The sequence below is a fragment of the Gallinula chloropus genome (assembly GCF_964237585.1).
Source record: "Gallinula chloropus genome assembly, chromosome: 32".
NCBI lineage: Eukaryota > Metazoa > Chordata > Aves > Gruiformes > Rallidae > Gallinula > Gallinula chloropus.
In genome coordinates, this window is record NC_140117.1 from 1,996,680 (window position 1) to 2,022,863 (window position 26,184).

A 26,184-nucleotide genomic window follows, 5' to 3' on the forward strand; every position below is an offset into this window, starting at 1 on the left:
GAGGAAGGGGGTCAGGAGGTACTGTCCCTGACACACAGCTCGGTGCTCTGTGTGCCCACCCAAAGCCATGGTCGGATGGTCTCTCCATTGAACGAGGCTGGTGGGAAAGTGAAGATCTTGGCCCCACTGTGACCATCGATGAAAGTCACCAGCCCCCGCGGATAGTCCAGACAGACCCAGACTCTGCTGGGGACCCGGGACACAGAAAGGGGGGTGCGAGGAGAGGTGAGAGACTGAAACTTCCCTTCCCAGTACTCAATCCCCCAGATCCCTTCTTTGGGGCTCATGTCAATATCCCCCTTCCTGTTCACAGAGTCCCTGGCCACCCCCACAGCCCACCATGAATCCCCTCCCACCTCCCCCTTCACCTCCACCTCCCAGCAGCGCCTCCCCTCCACGAACCCCTCCTGGCCCAGCACGCATAACCAAGATGTAAATCTCTGAGGGGAGTCAGGCAGGTCCTGACATTTGCTTCCACATCTCACACTTCTTCCATCCTTGGACAGGACAAGCTCGGGATGAGCCGTGTTGGGATCCAGGGTCACCACATCTGCAGGGACAGGAGGAGCCAGAGCATCAGGGGCAGAGCTCAACACTGGGCAGGTTTCACCCCCCTGGAGCCAGGATCTGACACGTGGGGCAGGACATGGGGTATCTCCTTCCTCCTAGATATTCCTTGCCAGGGCCAGTTCCAGCATGGCCACGGCCAAGCTCAGTGCCATGGGAACAGGCACTGGTGGGGCCTCTCCCCAGCTTGGAGAAGGATGGGAAGGCAGTGGCTGGGTCTGGGCAGAGCCCGGACAGTCAGGGGAAAGATGGCTGCTCTTGGCCCCACTGATGGAGCTTGAGAGGGGTGGGATAGGACAGAAAAAAGTCGGGGAAAAGCCCAGTGTCACACTCGGGGTCTGGGAGTCACCCAACACACTCAGGCAGGGCCAGTCCCATGCACTGGCCAGCCCGGATGCCCCTTGCACATGAGAATAGGAGGAGAACCACCCAGAGCAGCACCCAAACCCCAATTACCTGGTTTGTGGGGATGCAGAAAATTCCTCCAGGCTACAAGGAGAGAGGAGAGATGGTCACATCCCAGGGTCGGTCCCAGCAGCTCTGGGCAGGGCACAGGGTCCATTCCCACACTGGTCTCTCCCTGACAACCCACCCAGGCTCTCTGGAGCTCAGCCCAAATATCAGGAACCCCACAAAGCCAAGTCCATCTTGGGGGCTCCTGAGCCAGGAGGTTTTGCTGGGGAAAGGGGCCAGAAAGACTCACCCACCTCTCTGGAAAGCAGAAGCACTAAAAAGCAAAGCCAGAGGAAGAGGAGGTTGGGAGAGCAGCCTGCTTCCTCAGTAGACACAGCTCCAGAGGGTCTCTGGCACCTTCCCACCAGCCAGGCGCTCTGGCCGTGCTCCATGTCCTCCTGCCCACATCCCACAGTGTCCTTTTCCCCTTCTGTCCTTCCCAAAGAGCTTTTGGGTGGAGGCAAACATACCTTTCCTTCTGCAGAGAGAAGCTCTGAAGCCAAGGAGCCCAACAGAGAGTACGAGGAGCACACCCAGACTGGCCATCCAGGGATGGGCATCGTGGAAAAAAGGAGCTGAGAAACAAACAGATCCACAGGAAAAGGGACTGATTTCCACTCGCATCCATGGAGAGAAGGACCAAGAGACCCCCGCCCCACACCTCCCAGCCCTTGTCCCAGGAGCCCTGGCTTCAAGGGGACAGAGTCCTCCCTCCCCCTGGAAATACCAATGCTACCCTGAAGTGGACAAGCCTCAGGTTCTCTTGTGCCCTACAACTCCTTGGAAGGTGTGCACCCCTGCTACGGCACCACACCCCACGCTGCACCCCAAGCCCAGACCAAAGCTGCTCCTGAGCCAGGCAGCCAACCCCTGCCCTGCTCCAGCGCCGCAGGGGCTGGCTGCAGCCGTCTCACCGGAGATGCGCAGGGACGCCTCCTGCTCCTGGGCCAGGCGGCGGTTCCTGACCACACAGGACCAGTTCCCCTCTCTGGTTCCTGTCACCACGATGGCGTCTTCGGTGTCAAACAGGCCCCTGGAGTCAGGGGAATGTCTCTGGGAGACCGAGGGGACACGGTGCCTGTTGGGGTCTTTCCACAGCACCTCCGGTTGCGGGAACCATCCGGCCGATCAACACAGCACCCGGATGCCTCCGGCCTCGTAACCCTCCAGAGAGAGCTGAGGGCCAGAGCCTGTGGCTGGGGAAGACCCCGGGGTTGGGGTCAGGGAGGGATGGACTCAGATCCAAGGCCACCACCGCATCCCCAAGCAGACTCCTCACAGCTCCCACCAAACCCACCCCAACCTGGGCAGGAACCACCAAGTGTTGATGCCAAATGGCCTCAGATTTCCCCACAAAGATCCTGACAGAACAAGACCCATCTGCTGGGCTTCAGCACCTCAAGGCAGTGTCTGCATAAACTCATCTTTGTTCAAGAAGCCCCAAGTCTCACAACAACATGCCAGGTATTCTGAGGCACCACAAAGGGATGGGACAGAGGTCTGGGAGGGGGACACATACACAGGGACACCAGGAAACCCCCCTGGAAAGACCAGAATGGCCACAAACCTGTCACCTCCAGATACACCAAAGCTTCTCCATAAGAGGCACCATCCTTCACAGTGCAGACGTAATAACCACCATCAGAGGGTCTCAGCCCAGAGATTCGCAAGTCCAGTCTTCCACTGGAGAGACCATCTCTGACCAACTCTGTCCTCCCAACATATTCCCTCATTTGCTCCCTGTGCAGGTACTCCTGATTTCGGTAGTGGCACACTGTTTCAGAGGCCCTGTGCCGGATCCACCTGATGTCCAAGCTCCGAGCATCCATGGCGGGTGACAAGTGACACGGCAGCACGACATCCTGCCCCATGGTGGCACGGAGAGTGTGGTCTGGTCCCACCACTCTGAAGTCAGCTTGGGATGGAGAAGGACATAGAGACACTGAGATTTTACCTACATTAATTTTGGGCCTTGCTGGCCAGGCCCAAGCCTGGTGTGAGCGGGGCACGCTCCATGCCGGGGGCGTTGCTTTGCCCTCCCATGGTCCAGAGACCCCGGTGAAAGTGGAGTGGGAGTAAGAGGACTGGAAGGAGAAGGAGGTTTCCCTGGAGCGGGAACCTGCTCCAGAAAACAACCCTCAGTCCAGCCAGCTCTGGTGCAGGACAGGACTGAAGGGGAACCCAGGGCAAGGGACGGATGGTGTAAAGAGCCCAAGGGAAAGTGAAACCATGTGGGGCTGAGCTCTGGACTGGACTCACCTCACCCCACGCCAGCTCCCTGTCTCCCATCTCCCACCCAGAGCAGACAAAAACCCCCGCCATCCCTGCAGGATCCCTACCTGATCCCACCCAGAGCATGTGGAGAGTCACCAAACATCTCAGGAGGCTGCCGGCAGTCACCGGGAGACACATCTGCAGCATCACTGGAGAGGAGGGAGGGGAGAGGAGGCAGAGGATGGCAATTGGGGTTACAGCTTCCAGTGCGGAGATGGTGAAGAAGGGCTGCCCCTGTCCCCAAAGAGGCTCCGAAATTCCCAAACCACTGCACAAAGACCCTGATGGCAGAAGAAACCAGTGTTTGAGGGCAGGACGGGACTGCACACAGCTCCCTGGTGCAGCCCCTGCTCTGCCCCACTGCTCCTCACCAGGGTTTTTTCAAATCCGGTACTGACTCTGACAGGAAATATTCTAACCGCCCTGCAGAAAGAAAAGTCACTCACTGGGCGGGCACAAGCAGCCGGATGCACAAGGCATCTCAAAAGCACTTGTCCTTTGCTAAATTTCAGAATTCCAATCTATGGCCAGACCCTTAGGCCCCATTCCCCAGGAAATTAGCTGAATTTCTGCACCCTCCTGCCCAAGCCCAGAGTCAGAAGATAAAGCTGCAGGCAGGACCCAGAGAGAAAGACAACAAAGTAGAACCAACATCCAACCTAAGCCTCCCTGGGTGGCAGGTGCTGAAGGGGGCTTTTCCTGGCACTGCTCTTCCCCTGGCAGCCTCTGCTGGGGAACATCACTTTATGGCAAGGTTTGGCACCCTCAGTAGGTGTGTCCTGTCCCAAAAAGGGCTGATGTTCTGGTGTGTGATCACTGTAGCTGTGGCAATGAGCAAACCCCGACCAGGCCCTGGGGAATTGTCCACCTGAGCCAGGGCCACTGGATCCCTCTCTTAGAGTTTAGGGTTTCAGGATGTGGATCTGTTCTGGAGGAAAAAGGAGGAGCCCATCAGTCCCAAGAACCAAAAAAGAAGGAGAAGGGAGGGAAAAGAAGCTGGGAGGTAATAGGGAGAAGGCAGGAAGGGGACAAAATGGAGTGGGGGCCTTCAAATGTCAGAACATGCCATACCTGGACTGTTGGGCAGCAGAAGCGTTCTCCAGGCTACAAGGAGAGAGAAGAGCTGGTACCCAGTTGATCTGGGCAGAAGAGAGAATCTATTCCAGTGCTGGTGTCCCCAAGCTGCCCACCCTCCCATGCACATGGCCTTGGGCTTTCCCAGACCCGGAGATGATGGGATGGAGAGGATGGACAAGGAGGGAAAGGGCCAAGCACAGAGCACGTGGGACAGGACCCCATGCTTTGCTTGAGCTCACAGAAGCTCATGGAAGCTCACTGAGCATCTTTTGTCTGTACACAGAAAACCCAAAAAGCAGTATTTGATATGGTGGGAGAGATATTCACGCTATAACTGATGTGGAAGAGCAGTCAGAACTCTGGAAGAACCCAAATTCCTTGTGTTGTAGTGTTGTGTGGCCAGGTTCTGGTGGAGGATGGGGGCTGCAGGGGTGGCTTCTAAAAGAAGCTAGAAGTATTCCCTGAGCCTGACTGAGTAAACAGCTGACTCAAGGGCAGACTTGTTGACAAAGGCCGGTCCAATCAGTGATGGTCACAGCACCTCTGGGAATCACATTTAAGAGAAAGAAAATGCAAGCAGATGCTTTTTGCCCCCAGAGAAGGGAGTGAGAAGATGTAAGAATGGTGCAGACACCAAGGCCAGTGAAGAATGTCAAGGTGGAGGAGGCGCTCCAGGCACCACAGAGAATGATGCTCCCTGCAGCCCCTGGAGAAGCCCATGGTGGAGCGTGTGTCCCCCTGCAGCCCATGGAAGATGACAGGGAGCAGATACCCCACCTGCAGCCTGTGGAGAGACCCCAGGCTGGAGCAGGTGGAGACACATGGAGGACACTGTGACCCCACGCTGGAGCATCCTCTGCCAGCACTTGGAGCCAATGCAGAGAGATGGAGACACACACAGAGAGAGACACACATGCTGGAGCAGGTTTGCTGGGCAAGGGGAGGGGTGTGACTCTGTGGTGGACCAGGCTAGAGCAGTCTGGGCTTGAGAGACATTCTGTGATTTTTGACTACACCCATAGCAGTGACCCACGCTGGAGCAGCTGGGGAAGAGCTGAAGCCCTGTGGGAAAGGGCTCACATTGGAGAACTGTGTTGGAGGACTGTCTCCCGTGGGTGGGACCCCACACTGGAGCAGGGGAAGGGGATGAGGAATGTCCTCCCTCCCGCTAAAAAGGAAAACAACTTGTGAGGGACTGACCGAACCCCCATTTCCCAGTCCCTGCCCCTCCCTGTGCCACAATAGGGTCCACACTTCTCATCACCCAACTCTGGTGTCACTGGGGCTGCAGCAGTGCCATTAATTAGAGAGTTTTCTGTCCTTTATCTGTGTTGCGTCTGTTTTGACCGTGACGTTGATTACGGGATGATCTCTCCCTGTCTTTATCTCCTCTCCTGAGCCACTCAATATCTATTTTCTCCTGAAAAGGGGAGTGATAGAGTGGCTCTGATGGTTGTCTGGCCTCCAACCAGGGTCAAACCATCACAGCTTTTTGAGAAAATTTAAACAACCCCAGTCCCCAGGAATTTCTCTGTCTGATCAGGCACATCGCATGGCTGGTGACAGGGGAGAGGGGAAAACCTTGGACTTGTCTCCCCAAGTCTCAGGGGAGAGGCATGAATTCAGAGGATGGGTAAAGAGGAAAAGGGCCAAGCATGGAGTGTCCAGGAGTGTACTCTACACCATGTTGGAGCTTACAGACACTCACCCAGTTCTGGATCTTGTTTTCCTAGAAACAAAACCAAAACACGGAATATTGGATCAGGTAGGACATCCTGCAATCCCATAACTGCTGATGAAGAGCCCACAGAGATCAGGGAGGCTCAAAATAGCTGTTTGAGAAGTGCAAAAAATCCTGAATCGGGAATGGCTCCCTCCACCAGACACACCCAGTGCTGCAGCTCATTTCCCTGGAAAGCAAAACCAAATCCCACCCAGGCTTTCTGGAGTTCAGCCCTGAAGTGAGGAACTGCCCAAAACCAAGTCCATCCTGGAGCCTCATCCAGCTCTCTGCACAGCAGCACTGAAAAGCAAAGCCAGAGGAAGAGGGTTTCAGAAGAGCAGCTTGCTTCCTCAGCGGGAACCTCTCAAGAGGGTCTCTGGGACCTTCCCACCAGCCAGATGGTCTGGAGGTGCTCCCTGTCCTCCTGCCCACACCCCAACATATCCTTGTCCCCTTCTGTCCTTTGCCCAAAGAGCTTTCTGATGAAGGCAAAATGTTCTTCTGACACAGACGTACCTTTCCTTACCTGCAGAGAGGCTCCAAGGCCATGGATTTTGCCTGTGTTAATTGAGGTTGTTGCAGGCCTGTGCCGAGCTTGGCATGAGCGGTGCACACTGCACGCCACAGGTGTTGCTTTGCTCTCCCACGGTCCAGAGACCCTGGAGAAAATGGAGCAGGAAGACTGGAAGGACGAGGTTTCCCTGCAGTGGGGACCTGCTCCTGAAAACAACCTCCACTCCAGCCTGCCCCAGTGCTAGTGAGAAACATTTGAGGGGAGCATTGCAGGACAGGACTGAAGGGGAACCCAGGGCAAGGGACATATGGCATAAAGAGCCCAAGAGAAAGTGAAACCCATATGGAGTCGAGCTCTAGACTGGGCTGCCCCCACCCCACAGCAGCTTCTGGCCCAACATCTCCCACCTGGAGCGGGCAAAAACCCCGACAGCCCTACAGGCTCCCTACCTGATCCCAGCCCCTGCTCTGCCCCACTGCCCCTCACCAGGAGTTATTGCAAATCTCTAAATGACAGGAAATAGTCTGAATCCCTTTGGTGCTTTCACCCTAGTTGGAGGGCAGATGCCAGCAGGCCAGGAACACACTATTGTAATATTTGCCATCTTAGCAGAGTGAAATTCATCACGCTTTCTTAGAAGGCTCTATAGTTATCCCTGAGGCAGAAAATTTCTTTTCATACATAAACAATCAAGCCAATAGTTAACTGAACTGTTAGTTCTAAACAACACTTCATTTAGGCAAGTGCTTGTTTCTCAGGTATGGTTCATCCAGGTTTAACTTCTCCTGTTGGTGCAGAGATCCATTCATCTTTACCAGGCAAAAGCTCTGTGGGTAAGGCATCAGTCCATTTAAGGTGTGCTTCCTGGCAAATGTTAGAAACTTGTCTTTTGAGAGCCAGAGTCATTCCTTCTACTTTCCCACTAGATTGAGGCCTCCAGGGGGTGTGTAGTTCCCACCTAATCTGCAAAAATTTGGAAATTTCCTGTATTGTTTCTGCAATAAAATGAAGCCCATTATCAGAGGAGGTTCCCTCTGGAACAGGAAATCAAGGCATCATTTCTTTTAACAAGATTTTAGTTTCTTCTCTAGCTTTGTTGGTATGACAAGGGAATGCCTCTGGCCAGCCACAGAAGGTATCAGCAACACCAATACATGTTTATACTGGTTGCATTTACATAATTCTGAAAAGTCTATTGGCCAGCATGCCCCAGGAGTTATTCCTTGTTTCACAAATCCTTTCTGATTCTTGGGTTGTTCATGCAACAGATGGTACATTTCTTACAACAATCATAGAATCATAGAATGGTCTGGGTTGGAAGGGACCCCAAGGATCCTCGAGCTCCAACCCCCCTGCCGCAGGCAGGGCCATCAACCTCCAGGTCTGGAGCTACACAAGGTTGCCCAGGGCCCCATCCAACCTGGCCTTGAACACTTCCAGGAATGGGGCATCCACCCGCTCTCTGGGCAATCCGTTCCAGCACCCCACCACTCTCTCTGTAATGAACTTTACCCTAATATCTAATTTAAACTTTCCTTCCTTTAGCTTTAGTCCATTCCCCCTTGTCCTGCCAGTATCTACCCTTTTAAAATGTTGATTCCCCCCCTGTTTCTCTGCTCCCTTCAGGTACTGGAAGGCTGCAATGAGGTCCCCTCACAGCCTTCTCTTCTTTAGGTTGAACAAGCCCAGTTCCCTCAGCCTCTCTTTGTAGGGGAGCTGCTCCAGCCCTCTAATCATCTTTGTGTCTCCTCTGAACCTTCTCCAACAGTTCCATATCTTTCTTGTATTGGGGACACCAGATCTGGACACAGGACTCCAGCTGGGGCTTCACAAGGGCAGAGTAGAGAGGGACAATCCCCTCCCTGTCCCTGCTGCCACCCCTCTGCTGATGGAGCCCAGGATACCACTGGCCTTGTGAGCTGCAAGAGCCACTGCTGGCTCATGTGAAGTTTCTTGTCCACCAGAATCCCCAAGTCCTTCTCAGCAGGGCTGCTCTCCAGGAGCTCTTCTCCCAGTCTGTATCTGTGTCTGGGATTCTTCCGGCCCAAGTGCAGCACCTGACACTTGGCAGTGTTGAACCTCATTAGGTTCCCCCGGGCCCATCTTTCCAGCCTGTCAAGATCCCTCTGGATGGCTCCTTTCCTTCTGGGGTGTCAACCACACCACTCAGCTTGGTGTCATCCGCAAACTTACTGAGGGTGCACTCAATTCCATCATCCATGTCATTGATAAAGATGTTAAAGAGCACCGGTCCCAAGACAGACCCTTGGGGGACACCATGTGTCACCGGCCTCCACCTGGACATAGACCCATTGACCACCACCCTTTGGCTACGGTCTGTTAACCATTTTCTTATCCACTGGATGGTCCACCCATTAAATCCACATCTCTCCAATTTAGAGATAAGGATGTGGTTGGGCACTGTGTCAAAGGCCTTGCACAAGTCCAGGTAGATGACCTCTGTCCTGTCCCTTTGTGCCACAGGACACCCTACATGTTTTCTGGAAGAGTTAGGGCTTCTTGAACAAAGGTGGGTTGTTGCAGGTGCTGCCTTGAGATGCTGAATCTCAGCAGATCAGTCTTGCTGTGCCAGGACATTTGGAGGGGGATCTGGGGCTGTTGGGCACCAACGCTCTGTGTTTCTGCACAAGTTGGGGTGGGTTTGGTGGCCAGTCCTGCAGCCCTGTTGGGACGTATGATGGTTCTGCTATCAGATGTGTTCATCACCTTTGAGCTGAGGGCACACCTACCTGACTGTTGTGGTTTGCATGGCAAGGTGTTAGGGGTGGGGATGGGGTTGCAGCCATAGGAATTGACTTCTGCCAGAAACTTCTAGAAGCTTCCCCCAGGTCCCACAGAGCCAGTACCAGCCAGCTCAAGGACAGACCCACTGCTGACCAATGTCAAGCCAATCAGTGATAGTGGTAGTGCCTCTGTGATAACATATTTAAGAAGGATGCTGTGATGCAGTGGGATACCCACACTGGAGCCAGCTTGGTGTTTGGTGACAGCAATGGCTGAACATACTCCTTGGCTGCCAGACACAGGGTATCATGGCTATTCCTGTCCTGCAGTACTGCACAGGCTGGAACTCCAGCATCACCTTGAGTCAAAGGAATTATGACCTGTGGATGAGTCCCCAGAATAACAGGGCACCCCAAAGTGTCTGTGGCCAGGAACAAGTGCCCCACAAAGCCTCTGCCCTTCTGCAGCAGAAGAGGAAACTCCTGAAGGCCATCGTGTTCCCTTCTCACTATCTCCCCATGACCTCTGGGCTTCTTTTCCCTTCCTTCTTCTCCTTTATTTTTCTTTGAACTGATGGTCTGCTGCATTATTCCTTCATTGTCCTGAACCCCCAAATGTACTAAAACCACCACTGTGAAAGAGATGGAAATATCTTCTAAAAGTGCTGAAACTCCCCTAGAGCTATTCTCCAGCACAAGCTGCTGTGAGAGGCACAGGGTGACTCACATTCCACCTACGGACAGTAAATCTGCAACTGACACTGGCTTAATGGTTGTTCAGGTTTTAGTCAGCCTGGTGCATCCGGCAGCTCGTGGCCATGTGCTGAGCGACTTTTCCTTCTACAGGGGCTTTCAAATATTACTTTCATTTAGGGCCAGTAACGGGTTTGCAAGAAAACCTGGTGAGGAACAGTGGGACAGAGTAGGAGGCTGCACCAGGGACCCATGCCCAGTCCTGTCCTGCCATTGAGCACTGGTTTCTTCCACCATTGGGGTGCTTGTGCAGGGGGTTTGGGGACTTCAGACCCTCTTTGGGGAGCAAGTGCAACCCTTCTTTGCCATCCCCTCTTGGACAGGTGTAACCCCCATCGCCCACCTCTGCATCCCTTCCCCTCCCTTCTCTCCAGCAAGGATGCAGATGTGACTCCTGGCAAGTCCTGGGGTCCTCCTGAGGTATTCTGTGACTCTCCATGTGTTCCTGCAGGTAGGGATCCCACTCCAGGTGACAGATGTGGGGCAGGAAGCTGCCATGGGTCATGGGCAGCTCAGCCCAGAGCTTGGCCCCACATGGGCTTCACTTTCCTTTGGGTTCTTTACACTGTACATCCCTTGCCCTGGGTTCCCCTTCAGTCCTGTCCTGCAATCCTCCCCTCAAATGTTTCTCACTAGCACTGGGGCAGGCTGGGATGGAGGTCCTTTTCTGGACCAGGTTCCCACTTCAGGGAAAACTGCTTCTCTTTTCATTCCTTCCACACCCACTCCAGTTTTCCAGAGTCTCTAGACCATTGGAGGGCAAAGCAAAACCAGTGGCATGGGGCGTGCACTGCTCATGCCAATCTTCACCCTGGCCTGCAACACCCTAAACCAATCAACACTCAGTCTCTATGTCTCTGTATCCCTCTCTGTTGTCAAGCTGAATTCAGAGTGGTGGGACCAGGCCACCCTCTCCATGTTACCATGGGGCAGGATGTCACACTGCCATGTCAGTTGTCCCCTGGCGTGGACACTCGGAGCTGGGACATCAGGTGGATCCATCATCATGTCTCTGAAACGGTGCTCCACTACTGAAATGGGGAGGATCTGTCCAGGGAGCCGTTGGAGGAATATGTTAGGATGACAGAGTTTGGCCAGAGATGAACTCTCTGGTGGAAACCTGGACTTGCGAATCTCTGGGTTCAGACCCTCTGATGATGGTCAGTACATCTGCACACGAAGAAACCATGCCCCTTATGGAGAAGCTTTGGAGCATCTGGCGGTGTCAGGTTTGTGGCCGATGCAGTGTTTCCAGGGGATGATCCTCATGTCCCTAGGGTTGTCTGTCCCTCACAGACCTCTGTCCTGTCTGTCTTTGCCACTGGAGACCTGGCACATTTTCTGGAAGCCTTGGGGCTTCTTGAACAAAGACAGGTCAGTGCACTGCCTTCAGGCACTGAAACTCAACAGCTTGGACTTGCTCTCTGGGATGTTTGGGGGAAGATCTGAGGCTGTTGGGCATTAATGCCATGTTGCTCCTGCATACGTTGGGGTCGGTTTGGTGATCAGTTCGTTGGGATCTGTGATGGGTCTGCTGTCATATGTGTCCATCAGCTTTGAGCTGAGGCGATCCCTACCTGACTGCTGTGGGTTTGCATGCAAGGTTTTGTGGAGTCAGGATGCTGCAGGGGGTGGCTTCTGCAAGAAGCTGTTAGAAGCTTCTCCCAGGTCCTACCAGCCAGCTCAAGGACAAACTCACTGATGGCTAATGCTGAGCCAATCAGCAGCAGTGGTGGTATCTCGGGTCCTTCCCGAGCTGCAGGCTCTCTCCCTCAGCTCTCTCTGGATGTTACAAGGGCAGAGGCATCTGGGTGCTGTATCATTTGGCTGGATGGTGCCTGCAACCAGAGGTGCTGTGGAAAGACCTTGGCAGATAATGTCTCCCATTGGCCTCATAGAGATGTTCATCTGAGGCAAGGGGCCTTTTTGACACTGAAGACGTCATTGTGATGACAGATACAAGAAGTGAGAAATGGTCCTGTGTGGTCAGGAACAGCCTCCTCAACAAGGAGCAATACATGTCCCTGGCAGATCTCCAGTGTAACGGCTGCAGCCAGCCCCTGTGGAGCTGGAGCAGGGCAGGGGTTTCCTGCCTTGCTTGGAGCAACTTTGGTCTGGGCTTGGGGTGCAGTGTGTGGGTGCAGGGGCAACTTCTGGTCAGTTGTCAGGCATGAGAGAAGCTGAGCCTTGTGCACTTCAGGGTAGTATTGGTATTTCCAGGGGGAGAGAGGACTCTGTCCCCTTGAGGCCAGGGCTCCCAGGACAAGGGCTGGGAGATTTGGGGCATTTACCTCTTTTTCCTTCTCTTCAATAAGCCCACTGCAGGGTTAGTGCAACCCACTTACTCCACATCACATCACTTGTATGATATGTAGAAAGAAGTAGGAGCAGTGTTCCCAGATCTTTGGGTGCCCACCCCCCATTTTCCCCTTCCCCTTCTCAGTGGCAGGGCAGGATGAGATCTGAAAAGTCTTTGACTGCTTGGCAACAACTAAACCATCAGTGTGGTATCAACATGATTCTCACCCTAAATCCTAAAGCCAGCACATAACTACTGCAAGATGAAAAATATTTCTAACCCTGCTTAGAACAGGACACCCAATAGAACCTCACGCATCAGGTCAGGATAGTTAAACTGAAAAAAAAAAAAAAAAACCCAGAAGAGCAGGCTGGCAGAGAAGGCAGAAGGTCCAACTTTCATATTATGCTGCATCACTGATGCCTGGGCATCAAAAGGGCAACAAAATGCATTTTACCACAAGAATTTACCAACGTGAGCGTACCTGCATGTTGCTGTTGCAGAGAGCCCGGAGTGTGGGATGATGCTGTCAGATATTACTGTGAAGGAAAGCATCATCGTGTGTATTCATGGAGTTCATCTGTCCTCTCTCCTGCTGTTGACATCAACCATTCAGCAGAGATACAAATTCAGAATTAGACAGAGTCTGGAATATTGCCTGCAGTTCTGGGCTTCCCGGTCCAAGAAGGACAAGGAGCTACTGGAGAGGGTACAAAAAAGGGCTACAAAGATGATGAGGGGACTAGAACATCTCTCTTAGGAAGAGAGGCTGAGGGACTTGGGACTTTTTAGCCTTGAGAAAACAAGACTGAGGGGGGATTTTATCAAAGCTTATAAATCCTTGAGGGGGTGAGTGGCAGGAGGGTGGAGTCAGTCCTTTTTCATTGATGCCCAGCGACAGGACAAGAGGCAATGGGTAGAAACCGGAATATAGGAAGCTCCACCTAAACATGAGGAGGAATGTCTTTACTGTGAGGCTGGCAGAGCACTGGGACAGGCTGCCCAGAGAGGTTGTGGAGTCTCCTTCTCGGGAGACATTCAAAACCCGCCTGGACATAATTCTGTGCAGCCTGCTTGAGGTGATCCTGCTCTGGCAGGGGGTTGGACTAGATGATCTCCAGAGGTCCCTTCCAACCCTGACTGTTGTGTGATTGTGTGTGTGTGATTATTCTACAAGATAGAAGGGAAATAAGGTAACTGAAACAATGAAATTGCTCTGCCTCAAAAGGGCATTAACAACCCACCAGTTTAGAATATCAGTCAGGATGTTAACACTACACCACTGACTCAACACCGCACCCTTAGTAAGTTTGCTTATGACACCAAGCTGAGCAGTGCAGTTGACACACCAGAAGGATGGGGTGTCATATAGAGGAACCTGGAGAAACTGGAGGAGTGGGCCCATGTGAACCTGTTGCAGTTTTGCATAGCAATGTGCTGGTAGAGAAGGAGGGGGCTGCAGAGATGGCTCCTGCAGGAAGCAGCCAGAAGCTCTCTGGAGGACCCAGATTGTAAACATCGGCCAGTTCAAGGCCGGAGTTGCTGCTGACCAGGGCCGAGCCAATCGGCGATGGTCACAGCGCCTCTGGGAATCACAGTGAGGAGAAAAGGAAAACACAAGCAGCCTCATTTTTCCCCCAGAGAAGCAAGTGAGAAGATGTGAGCTGTGCAGACACCAAGGCCAGGGAAGAAGGAGGGCGGGGGGAAGAATGAGGCCCTTCGGGTGCTGGAAAGAGAGAGATTCCCCTGCAGCCCATGGTGAAGACCATGGTGGAGCGGGTGTCCTCTCACAGCCCATGGATAAGGACAGGGAGCTGAGACCATCTACGGCCTGTTGAGAGACCAACCCACACCTCAGCAGGTTTGCTGGGGGACTTGTGACTCTGTGGAGCACCAGGCCAGAGTAGTCTTGGCCCGAAGGTCAGCACCCCATGGAAGGGAGCTGTGCTGAGGCAGTTGGTAAGGAGATGGCTCCCTGATAGAGAGGACTCATGCTGGAGAAGTTCTTGGAGGACTGTCTCCCATGGGTGGGACCCCACGGTGCAGCAAGAGAAGGGTGTGTGTATGGAATGCACCCTCCTGCCCCAGCTAAGAAGGAAAACAACTATGGAGCAACGGACTGAAAACCCCCACTCCCCATTCCCTGTCCCTCTCCACGCCACAATTGAGGAGGGAAGAAGGGAGCGAAATTATGACTAAAGTCTTCTAAGAGAGGAGAGGTTAAGATCTGGAGAAGGAAAGCAGCTTGTGAGGAACTGACTGGAACCCCATTCAACGTTCCCTGCCCCTCCTCATGACGTGTTGCTGGGGAAGAAGGGAGTAAAATCATCAATGAAGTGAAGTTTGCTAAGAAGGGAGGGGTGGGGGAAAGGTGCATTAAGACCTGGCTGTGCTTCTCATTACCCGACTCTGGTGTAACTGGGTGTGCAGTGTAGTTGTCATAAATTAGTTTTCTTCTGTGCTGAGTCTGTTTTGCCCATGACACTAATTGCAGAGTGATCCCTCTGTGCTTATCTCGAATCCTAAGCCTCCCAATATGTATTTTCTCCCCTTTATGGCTGAAAAGGGGAGTGAGCAAGTGGCTTAGGTGGGCATTTCACCTCTAGCCAGGGCCAAACCACCTCACAGAGGAACGAGATGCAGCACTGGGTGAGTGTCTGTGAGATCTGGGACACTGTGGGGTCCTATTCCCAGGTGCTCTGTGCTCGGGCCTTTCCCTTCCTGCCCATCCTCTCCATCCCCCATCCCTGGGTCTGGGAAAGCCCAAGGCCATGTGTCTGGGAGGGTGGGCAGCTCGAGCAGACCAGCATAGGGATGGACCCTCTGTCCTGGCCAGAGCTGTGAGGGACCGGCTCTGGGATGTGACCAACTCTCCTCTCTCCTTGTAGCCTGGAGGAAGTTTCTGCTGCCCCACACTCCAGGTAATTGGGGGTTTGGTTGCTGCTCACATCCATGGGAGGTGGTTCTCCTCCCATTCCTCATGTTCAAGGGGCATCTGGGTCAGCCAGTGTCTGGGGCCAAGCTGTGCCTGGGTGTGTTGGGTGACTCGCACACCCAGACTGTGGCACTGGGCTGTTCCCACACTGTGTTGGGCCTGTGCCACACCTCATGAACTCCATCACTGGGGCCAAGAGGAGCCAACTCCACTCTGACACCCAGGGCACTGCCCAGACCCTGCCACTGCTTCCCCATCCTGCATCTCCACACTGGGGCAGAGGCCCCACCTGTGCCTGTTGCCATGGGTTGGAGCTTGGCAGTGGCTGGGTCCAGCCCCAGGATGGGATCTCTACAAGGAAGGTGATGCCCCATCTCCTGCCCCACAGGGCATATCCTGGCCCCTGGGGTGGTGGCCAAACCCCAAACCCCTCTATTTTTCCTCTTTAACATCAGGCATGATGTGCTACAGCCTGGGATATTTCTCATTAGATTGGGGCATGTACGTGGTTGTGTCCACTTATGACATCACACTGTGCCACCTCTGTTGAGATCCATCAGTCTGATACCAATCCAGTTTTTATCAAAAATCCTTGTAATGGGTTGGCTGTGGCTGCACAGAAGATGCCCACAGAGGTTCTCCATCACCACCCTCCTCAGCAGGGCAGGGAGGGGAGGAAAAAAAGGTGTAACAGGAACAAACTCCCAACCAAGGCAGCTGAATAAAGCAAAAGCCCTGGGCAGAAGTAAAGGAAAACCAAAAGTTTTATTCACTGTTTCCCCATCAGCATTTATTCACCATCAGCAGGTGATGTCTGGCCACGTCCCAGGAAAAGGGGCTCCAGTATGTTCAGCGGTTGCTCTAGTAGAACAACACTGTAAATAACAAACATCCTCTGCTCATCCTCCTTTCTCTCAGCTTTCATAACCAAGCAGATGCCACAGGGTTTGGAATATCACTTTGGTCAGTTGGGGTCAGCTGTCCTGGCTGTGTCCCCTCCCAACGTCTTGCCCACCAACAGCCTCCTGGCAAGGGCTATGTTGGAGAGACAGTCTGGATGCTGGGACAGCCCCGCTCCCCAGCAGCCAAATCCCTGGGCTGGTACCAACACCCTGCTCACTCCTGATGCACAGCACGGCCAGGACTGCTGGGGGAAATGAACTCCACCTCAGCCAGAACCAAAACAGTCCTAAACAGGGCACCATGCTGGGCTACTGGGAAGAAAATCTGCTCTATCCCCATGATTCAAGGCTGGGAAACAAGCACAGGAAGAAAGTAAGGGAAACAAGGCATTTACCCCAGCCAGAAGAGCCACCAGTGTAGCACCATGTGCTGGCACAGCATGATCAGCTCTCTGCAGGCAGCTCCCAGCCTCTGCAGTCGGTGACAGCGCAGGGGCCACATCCAGGCCCCCCGGTCACTCATGGAGCAGTAAGACTGTGATGACTGCAAGGATGGGAGGAAGAGACAGTGTCACCCAGGTCAAAGTCCCTGTCCTCAACCCTCTGCTATGGTGGTCTCATCATCCCCCATCAGCAGCCCAGTGTTGCTCTGACCATGGGTCTCAAGGGGGAGCACAGAGAGCTGGGCCTGCCCCATCCACTCCCCCAGTCCCATGTCATACCTTTGGCCAAGCTGCCAGAGCTCCCATCCATGCCTATGGGTAAGAAACAGCTGCGAGCTGCCACCTCGTGCTCGCTGTGGGCACAGTGCACATAAGAGAGGAGGGGAAGAGGCATCAGCATCCACAGTGCTTCACCCTCAGGCTCAGGGGCTCTACAGAGAGTTGTGGCTCATGACCACAGCCCCTGCCAGCCCCCCAGGCTCTGCCTTCCTCCCACACCCTGGGGATTTACCTGATCTGCGCTTCCAGATGATGAATCCAGTGATGGCAATGACAGCCAGGATGACAAGGGGAACAACCACCCACAGCATGATGGGCGGTGAGTTGGACTCTGGCTCTGGGGATGAGCAGGGTTGTGAGGAAGGGAAGGGGGACCCCCAGTCCAACCCTCCACATGACCAAGGCCACCAGACTCACCCCATGCAAAGACCCCCGGCTCAGCCAGGCTGGCATGCTCCACACGGCACCGGTACTTGACCTGCTCCCCAGGAGGGGCCTCAATGGACACCCAGGTGTAGTAGGTGCCGTCGCTGTTGGGCACGATGCTGCCCCGCTGGGTCTCGTGGTCCCTGACCTCACCATCCTTCAGCCAGCTGATGGTGATGGGCTGTGGGTAGAAGCCGTAAGCGCGGCAGTGCAAGGTCAGGATCTCCTGGGTCTCCTTCTTCAACACTCGGACCGTGGGGGGCTCTGGGGAGGGGGTGGCAGTGAGGGCTGGCACACACATCCACGCTGGCCGCTCCCCAGGGTCCCCATCTCCCCTCACCTTTCCTCTCCAGCACAGCCTGCCCATAGCTCACGTATTTCCTCAGCCACTCAGGGCAGATGTTCTCCAGGTAGTCCTTCATGTGCTTAATGGCAGCCCTGTCTGCCTCCCAGTTCCTCTTGGTGATTTGTGCTGCTGCATCTGCCGCAGTGAACGTCATTGTGTCCGTGTCGAAGGCAATGAAGTCCCTCCCATCATAGGCAATTTTCCAACACCCCCTGGTGCTATTGTCCTCCAGGAGGTCACAGCTGACCCTGCTCTGCAGCGTGTGAGCCCCTGAAACACGACCAGAGAGACCGGGCTGAGGGGCTGCTGCAGCCGTGGGCCTTCAGTGGGGCAAGGCCCCCAGCAGCACCTCCCACTCCAGCCCTGTGTGAGGTCTGAGGTAATCGGGCACTGACACAAGAGCTGTCCCCACCCTGCCCAGCGTCCATAGCACTTGGGGCATCACGTACAGCTGTGATGCAGCCTCCTTGTGCCCAGGGCATGGTTGAGCTGGCACCCAGCCCCATGGCACACTCTAACAGCAAGGGGATGGAACAGGGTCCTGAATGCTGGAAGAGGGATCAGATAGGAGATGGCATGGGTTGCAGGAGCCCCTCTGGCTCTGGGGTGGTGTGTACAAAGTGCCATAGGAATGGTGAGGGGCTGGGACACAGGGTGGGAGCTCCTCTCAGAGTTCTCAGGTTCTGAGAACTGCCATGGGATGGTGAGGTCTGTTATGCAGCACCCAGGCCTGGGATGGGGTGCTGGGCATGGTGGGGAGAAGGCCAGAATGTGCTTGGTGGGGCACCCAGAAGTCTCCCTAGCTCTGGCACAAAGGATCCCATGGAGTGTGGGACTGGGGGACAGGGGTGCATGGAGCCCTCTGCCAACAGCACTGGGCTGGGAAGGATCGGCATGTGCTGGTCCAGTGCCATGAGGAAGGGTAGTGTCTTCATGGGGGAGAAGGGAGTGGAGATCTCCCATCCTACAGAGCCCCTTCCCAGCCCACACTCACCCCCGCTCTGGTTGTAGCGGCTCTGCAGTGTGTCCAGGTTCACTTTTGAAATCTTCTGATTGTTCTGCTCAATCTGGGTGTGCTTGTCCCAGCACTGCTGGTCCAGGTTGGCCGCCATCCAGTCTGCCCGGGGCACCGCCCTCCCCTTCTCGCTGTCGTAGCACGAAATGAGGTTCCCGTCCACGTACCCCACGGACACAAACTGGGGTACTCCTGGGCTAGGCTCTGACACTGCGGTGTGGAGGTAGCACAGGGAGTGGAGCTCTGTGGGGACACAGGGGTCAGTGAAGGGTGGTGGGTGCAGGGTGAGGGTGCCCATAGTGATGGGGTGCAGGATTGGGTGTTGAGCCTGGGTGGGAGTCCCAGAGCAGCAGATTGGGGGTGTGGGGTGCAGCTTCAAGAGGAAGTGTCTGTTGGGGAGGGGTATGTGTCCAGGAGGGGATCCTACTTCCCATGAAGGGAAGCCGGGGATCCTGGTGATGATAAAAGGGGGCCATGACAGTGAAAAACCCAAGGTTCCTATGAAGAGGGGTCCAAGGGTGTCCCCAGCATCAAAGAGAAACAGATCTGTGGGAGCATCTTGGAATGGGATGGAAAGGGTTGGAAGGGGATGGAAGAGGGTGGAAAGGGGAGTATTCCCAGGGAGCACGTGGTGTTCAGGGATTGTGACTGGGGGTCCCTGTGCCCTGGGGTGGTTGGGTGCACAGGGAATGGAGAATCGTTGTCAAGAAACAGGATCCAGGGGGTTTCCTGGGTACCCGCCCGCACTCACCGCACGCTGCCCAGCCAAGGATCCCCAGCAGCAGCAGCCCCAGCGCCCGGCCCAGCCCAGCCCCATCGCTCATCGCTCCACTCTGGGTCCCCGATGTCATGAGAATAAGGAGCCCTGCTCTGGGACAAACTTTGCCACAAGCCCCGCCCCTCACCCCGCAATTGGCTCTGCCACCACCCACCAGCCAATGGTAGCCTGAGACGCTTCTTACCAGTGACTCCCCCACAGCACTGCCCAGTCCTCCCATGGCCCCCTACCTGTCCCCTCCTCAGAGCCCCAGACCCTACCATGGCCCCATATCACCTGTATCTCCCAGCCTGGGGACACCTCTGGGCCCCGAAGTCACAGATCTCCCCTCCACCCCAGCCCTACTCTTGTCTTCTTCCCCTGGGGCACCCTGAGACCCCCAGACCTGCCTGTTCCGGGGGGACCCAGGCACCTGGTGCCCCATGGCTCTGCCCACCCGGCTCTGACACCCTTGGGGTTTGTGGGTGAAATAGATGGCTCAAGTGTGAAAACCTCCTGGGGAGTGTGAGCAAACCCCAGGGCTTGGGGGAGGTGCCCCTTGCCCCTGCTATCCCTTGTGCTCAGTGCCCCTCCTGCCCTGGGTTACTTGTGCCCTCCATCGCCTGGGCCCAGCATGCCTCAGGCCTGGCAGCGCTCCTGCCTGGCACTGCTTGTACTGCATCTCCTGCAAAGGTCCTTCAGCTTACCAGTCCAAACCAGCAAAACCACCTTCCAGAAGGATCTGGACTATCTTCTGCCCTGTCTCAGAGAATTCCTCTGCTCTCCTGCTCCATACGATGATGTCATCAGCATACTGCAGGTGCTCTGGGGCTTCACCCCTTCCAGCGCAGTCGCGGTCAGCCCAGGGCAGATGGTGGGGCTGTTTCCACCCCTGGGGCAGTTGATTCCAGGTGGACTGGGCACCCTCCCAGGGACAGCAAACTGTGCCCTGCTCTCTGCTGCCAAAGGCATCCAGAAAAATGCAGTAGTGATATCAACTGGGGCGTCCCACTGCGCTGCCTCTGACTCCAGTTCCTGCTGGAGCTCCAGCATGTCCAGCACAGCAGCGCTCGTGGGCAGTGTGACTCCATCCAGCCCACGACAGCCTGCTGTCAGCCTCCACTCTCCTCTGGACTTCACACTGTTCTTAACAGAGGAAGCTCTCTGTGCCCACACACATCAAGGGTCCGAGTCCAAGCCAGTGCAGAACGCCCTGTGCCAACCTGAGCAGGGGGTACCCAGGCTGGGTCTCACCTCCCCAGTACCCAGGGACAATAGCCCAGAGCCCAGGGGGACAGGAGGACAGGGCTGCTGCCCATCCATCCCAGAGCTGGCTCAGTGGACACAGCTCCGGCAGCGCTCGGCAGGGCCCCAGCCACGGGACACGGGGAAAGCTGGGAACTCCAAGCGGGTCGGTGCGGTGTGATACGAGGAGGACACGGGCACAGCCCGGTGCCTGGATACTCCCTGCTGCTGGTGCAGGGGATGAGCCCATCACAGGTTCAGACTGTTCACCCCAGGGGGCTGGGGGCGGCCAGGGAAAGGACACTGCCCGGAAGGGCTCCCGACTCCCACTGACTGAGACACAGCGGGAAGCCAGGAGTCACAAGCGGCGGCTCCCAGTGGGCAGCAGGGAAAAGGAGGAGGAGACACAGGGAGTGGTGAGGGCTCATGGAACCGAAACCTAGAGAAACACACCCCAAAGCCTCCTTCACGCACATCCCCACAACTGCTCACATCTGCAACATACACCAAACGCACATCAGCAGCACTGACCTCCACAAAACCTTCTGCAGAGACTGACAGACCTCATCTCCCATCGGTGAGTGCTTATGTGCTCTTTGAGTCATCAAGCATAAATCTTAGGAGCTCTGAGTCAACTGTGTAATACTGACATCCTGAGCAACACGCTGAACCAGTGGGTCATTAACGTCTGTTAGAGCCAGAGAGGTTTCAGGTGGGGGTTTTGTTGTTTTATTTTCCTTTTTTCTTTTTCCTGTCTCACTGTCCTGCCCTGTTGTGTGAGGTTCTGTGACAGTTGCTCTCCCGTTTCCAGCAGGGTTAGAGTTAATGTTAATCTTGCAGTGAGTGTAGGGCTGTGTTAGGGATTTATGGTGATGGAACCACCCTACTGGTTTAGTTGTTGCTAAGCAGTCAAGTACATTTCAGCTTCTCATCCTGCCCTGTCTCTGAGATGGAGGAGGCAGTCAATAAGTTGAGAGCACAGCTCCTCCTGGCACTCCAACTGCTGGTGCTGGGCTGGATGTTCAAAGCCCTCATGGTCCCCATGGCAATTGAGACCCCCAGAACCAGAGGGGCTCCCACGCCCTGGGTTCAGTGTGTGACACAGCTTTACATGGTGCCTTGAGTGATGTGGGCTCTGGGCAGGGTGGGGGCAGCTCTCATTTCAGTGCCCGATTCCCCAGGCCTCACACAGGGCTGGAGTGGGGGGGTGATTCCAGAGGGGCCTTGCCCCACTGAAGGCCCAGGGCTGCAGCAGCCCCTCAGCCTCATTTCACTGAGGGGGCTCACACACTGCAGAGCATAGTCAGCTGTGACCTCCTGGAGGACAAAGGCACCAGGGGGTATTGGCAAATCCCTGCGATGGAAGGGACTTCATTGCCTTCGACATGGACACGATGACATTCACTGTGGCAGATGCAGCAGCACAAATCACCAAGAGGAAGTAGGAGGTGGACAGGACTGTCGCTGAGCACATGAAGCACTACCTGGAGAACACCTGTACTGAGTGGCTGAGGAAATACATGAGCTACGGGCAGGCCGTGCTGGAGAGGAAAGCCTGACCTTGCACTGCTGTGCTTACAGCTTCTACTCACAGCCCATCACCACCAGCTGGCTGAAGGACAGGAGAAAGTCTCCCCCACAAACCCCCAGGTGCTGCCTGAACACAGCCACTGCCTCCCCATCCTGCCCCTCTGCACTGGGGCTGCAGCCCCACCAGTGCCTGTTTCCATGGGATTCAGCTTGGCCATGGCCCTGCTGGTGCATCCCAAGGATGGGATGTCTAGGAGGAAGATGTCCCATCTCCTGCCCTGCGGGGCAGATCCTGGCCCCAGGGTGATGAAACCTGTTGAGCTCTGAGCTCTGCCCCTGATACTCTGGCTACTCCTGCCCCCAGCAGATGTGGTGTCCCTGGATCCCCAGGGCTCCTTAAAAGCCACAGCTCTGATTGTGCTGGAGAGGAGGAAGGGGAAGATAGAGGAGGGCAATGGGGATCGCAGGTGCCCAGTTGGGATGGCAAAGAAGGGCTCTCCATGCTAAAGAGGCTCTAATATCTCCCAACCCCCCAGCACGAATACCCTGACACTGGAAAAAAACGGTCCTCAAGGACAGAATGGGACCACACACAGCTCCCCAGTGCAGCCCTGCTCTGCCCCACTGCCCCTCCCCAGGAGTTATTGCAAATCCGTTACTGACTCTACATGGCAGGAAATACAAATCTCCTGTGGAAAGGGAAGTTGCTCACCGGGTGCTCAGGAGCTGCCGGATGCACCAGGCTGCTTTAAAACCCCATCCTCTGCTGGCTTTGAGGTGCAGATTTACATCTGTGGGCAGGATTTGAGGCCCCACTGCCAGGCAAGGAGCTGAAATTCTGCATCCTCCTACCAAAGCCCAGAGGGAGAAAATACAGCTGCAGTACCTGGGTGCAGGTGTTGGAGGTGGCTTTTCCCAGAGCTGCACCTCTCCCAGCAGCCTGTGCTGGGGAACAGCAGGTCAGGGCATCCCCACTGTGACCTCTGCCAATGGCGGGGTGCAGAACTCCAGGGCACCAGGACGGGTGATTTTCACCACAGCCAGCAAATCCCACCTTCCCCAAACTGCCCCTTGCCCTTCACACAGCCACCGGCCCCACCACCCAGCAGTGTCCACCCTGGGATCCCTTTTGGACCCATGCCACCCCATTGATACACAATGCAGTTTCTCATTGAACCACACAACTCAGGCTGGGCAGCACAGAGCTGTCCCGACAAACTGGACCTTCCCCAAAAAACACGCATCCTGGAGTCACCCGCTCCTCCTCTCACCAGCCCCCCTTTATACTGAGCATGAGGTGATTGGCATGGAATATCCACTTTGGCCAGTTTAGGTCACCTGTCCTGGCTGCGTCCCCTCCCTTCTCTTTAGTAGGGAAATAAGAACAACTGAAAAAGTCCTTGATTGCTGGACAACAACTAGAAACATCAGGGTGTTATCAGCACTGCTCTCATCCTAATTCCCAAACACAGCATTCCATCCACTACTAGAAAAGAAATTACCTCCATCCTAGCCGAAACCAGGACAGGGTCCCTTCCAACCCAGAGCATTCTGTGAGTCCACAACTCGAGGTCTCAGGGCTGGAGGAGCCCTGGGGACGTTTCCACCCCCAAGTGTCAGGAGAGGGCAGTGTGAGCCCAGAAGAGGCGCTGAGCCCCAGCTCCCAGGCAGGACCAGCAGATCATCTCCCAGAAGAGCATCCTCCTGCCCAGGCTGGGATGCTTGGAGCACCAGGGCTCAGGCTTTTCCACAGAGGTCTCAGCCAAGTGTCTGGGACACATTTAATTAAAACCATGTTGTTTTCAAACACCGTGCCCAGAGGAGATGCAGAAGCTCTGTGAGATGCACCTCCTAGAGCTGGAGAAGGGAAACCCAATGAGATTTCAGGTTGACCCAACATCCCATAAGCAGAGGCAGCAGCTTCCCCTTTCCTGGTGTCACCTCCATCAGCTTGGGAACAAAATGCCATTTGTCCCTGGGTTTGAGGCAGGAAGAGCAAACACAAACCATCCCCTTGGGCATCCCAACCCCAATGGGGACCAGACCAGTGAAGAGACAGTAGGAAGAGACAGTGTCACCCAGGGACATCTCCCTGTCCCCAACACTCTGCTCTGGGGGTCTCAGCATCCCCCTTCACCAGCCCGATATGACTCAGGCCATGGGTTCCACAGGGCACAGGGAAGCACACTAGTGCTGAGGGGTGGGCGGTCCCTTGGACACTCAGGCTCCCATTGGCGGGCGGGTGGTGGTGCCAATCAAGCGGCTCGAGGCGGAGCTTGCAGCATGGTTTAGGGCATTCACGGGGGTTGATCGGCCTTTTTGGTCGTGGTCCCAGAGCAGAGCAATGTGGAGCGATGTGGCCGTGCCGGGTGCTGGGGCTGCTGCTGGGTCTTCTCAGCGGGGTGGTGTGCGGTGAGTGCGGGCGGGGACCCGGGCAATCCTCTGGGTGCCAGAACCCCCTGGACCCCCTTTGCTGACTCCGCTGCTCCATTCCCTGGGCAGTGGGATCCCTCTTGATCCCCCTCCATCCTGAGCCACCAGGACCTCCCCGGGCTCCCCTTCCCCAGGCACAATCCCTTCCCCCTCCCCCGCCCCCAATTACATTAATTAATTGTAATGATATACCTAATTAGTCGTTACAAGCCCAGTTCTGTTCTGTGCACTGAACTATCACAAATAGCAAGATACTTGGTCAATACAGTCGCGTTACTTGAACTACCACAGCTGCCTAAGGAGTTCAGTTGCGTTCAATGAGCACTAACACGACAGGCTCAAATGAAAGAGGATTTTATTCAAGCAACAGTCACAGATTCTTTGGATTGGCAGTGATAAATTCACTGTCTGCAAACATTAGTAAATACTAAAGGTCTTTACTAACATGTTAAAAGATGTCCAGTAACTCTAGAGAGATTTCTAATTTTCCCAGGGGATGCACTCCCAGGGGAGTTCTGTGTTATCGCAGTTTGGCTGTGATATCTCCACTTTGTTCCATCCTCTGCGTAGCTGTCTCAGGGTCAATACGTCAAGCTCCCCTGACATTATTAACCTTAAAGTTTGCTTTGGGATTTATTTTGAAGGAGGGTGTTGAGGAACTTTATGGTTGAGTGGGTGCCTGGCATCTCAGCTGCTTATCACCCTGGAATGTTCTGCAAATGCTGAGCCTTTGGAAATAGGGTTTAACTTTTAAGTTACCATTACCTCCAGACATCATCCCACATCCTCTGCCCAGAATCTTCCTCAGATCTACTTCTCCTTGACCCCATGGATCCCCCTTCCTGGGTACCTCTTGTCCTACACCTCAGGCCCCCTTTCATTGACTCTGGGGACCCCTGGCTGTCCGGTCCCAGGAAGCAGGACCCCCTTCTGGACACACATTGCTCCCTCATCATCCCCCCTACCGGTCATATTCCCCCCCACCCTTTGATCTGTTCTCTGGGACCCCCACCCAACCTCACTGCCCACCCCTGGAGCCCCTGATCTTGGGCACCATCAGCTCCCAACCTTTACCATCTTCTGTATCTTCACAGAGCTCCACACCCTGCACTACTTTGACATTGCAGTGTCAGAGCCCAGCCCGGGGGTGCCAGAGTTTGTGTCCGTGGGGTACGTGGATGGGAACCTCATTTCACACTACGACAGCAAGAAGGGGAGGGCGGTGCCCCGGGCAGACTGGATGGCGGCCAACCTGGACCAGCAGTACTGGGACAGGGACACCCATATTGGGCAGAACAATCATCAGTTTTACCATGTGGACCTGGACACGCTGCAGAGCCGCTACAACGAGAGCACCAGTGAGTATGGGCTGGGATGGTGCCCTGTGGGATGGGAGAGCTCCCACCCTCCAAGGAGACCCTGCCCTTCCCCACACTACTGCCTTGGCCTGTGCTGACCCTTCCCTGTCC

General features: G+C 55.1%; 1 protein-coding gene and 1 pseudogene across 2 annotated transcripts in view; both read right to left on the reverse strand.

Moving 5' to 3' along the window:
- The window catches only part of LOC311202781 (class I histocompatibility antigen, F10 alpha chain-like), a gene marked incomplete at its 5' end in the record, with an annotated part of 270,685 nt that overhangs the window by 176,915 nt on the left and 67,586 nt on the right, over positions 1–26,184 (reverse strand). The window lies entirely within an intron of this gene.
- LOC311202870 (butyrophilin subfamily 1 member A1-like) lies at positions 12–19,574 on the reverse strand (annotated as a pseudogene). Its single transcript has 10 exons — positions 19,502–19,574; positions 18,730–18,993; positions 17,764–18,005; positions 17,381–17,651; positions 17,196–17,300; positions 3,360–3,443; positions 2,588–2,935; positions 1,935–2,216; positions 1,491–1,595; positions 12–550 (listed from the first exon to the last, which is right to left on the reverse strand). The product of its transcript is annotated as a butyrophilin subfamily 1 member A1-like (transcript).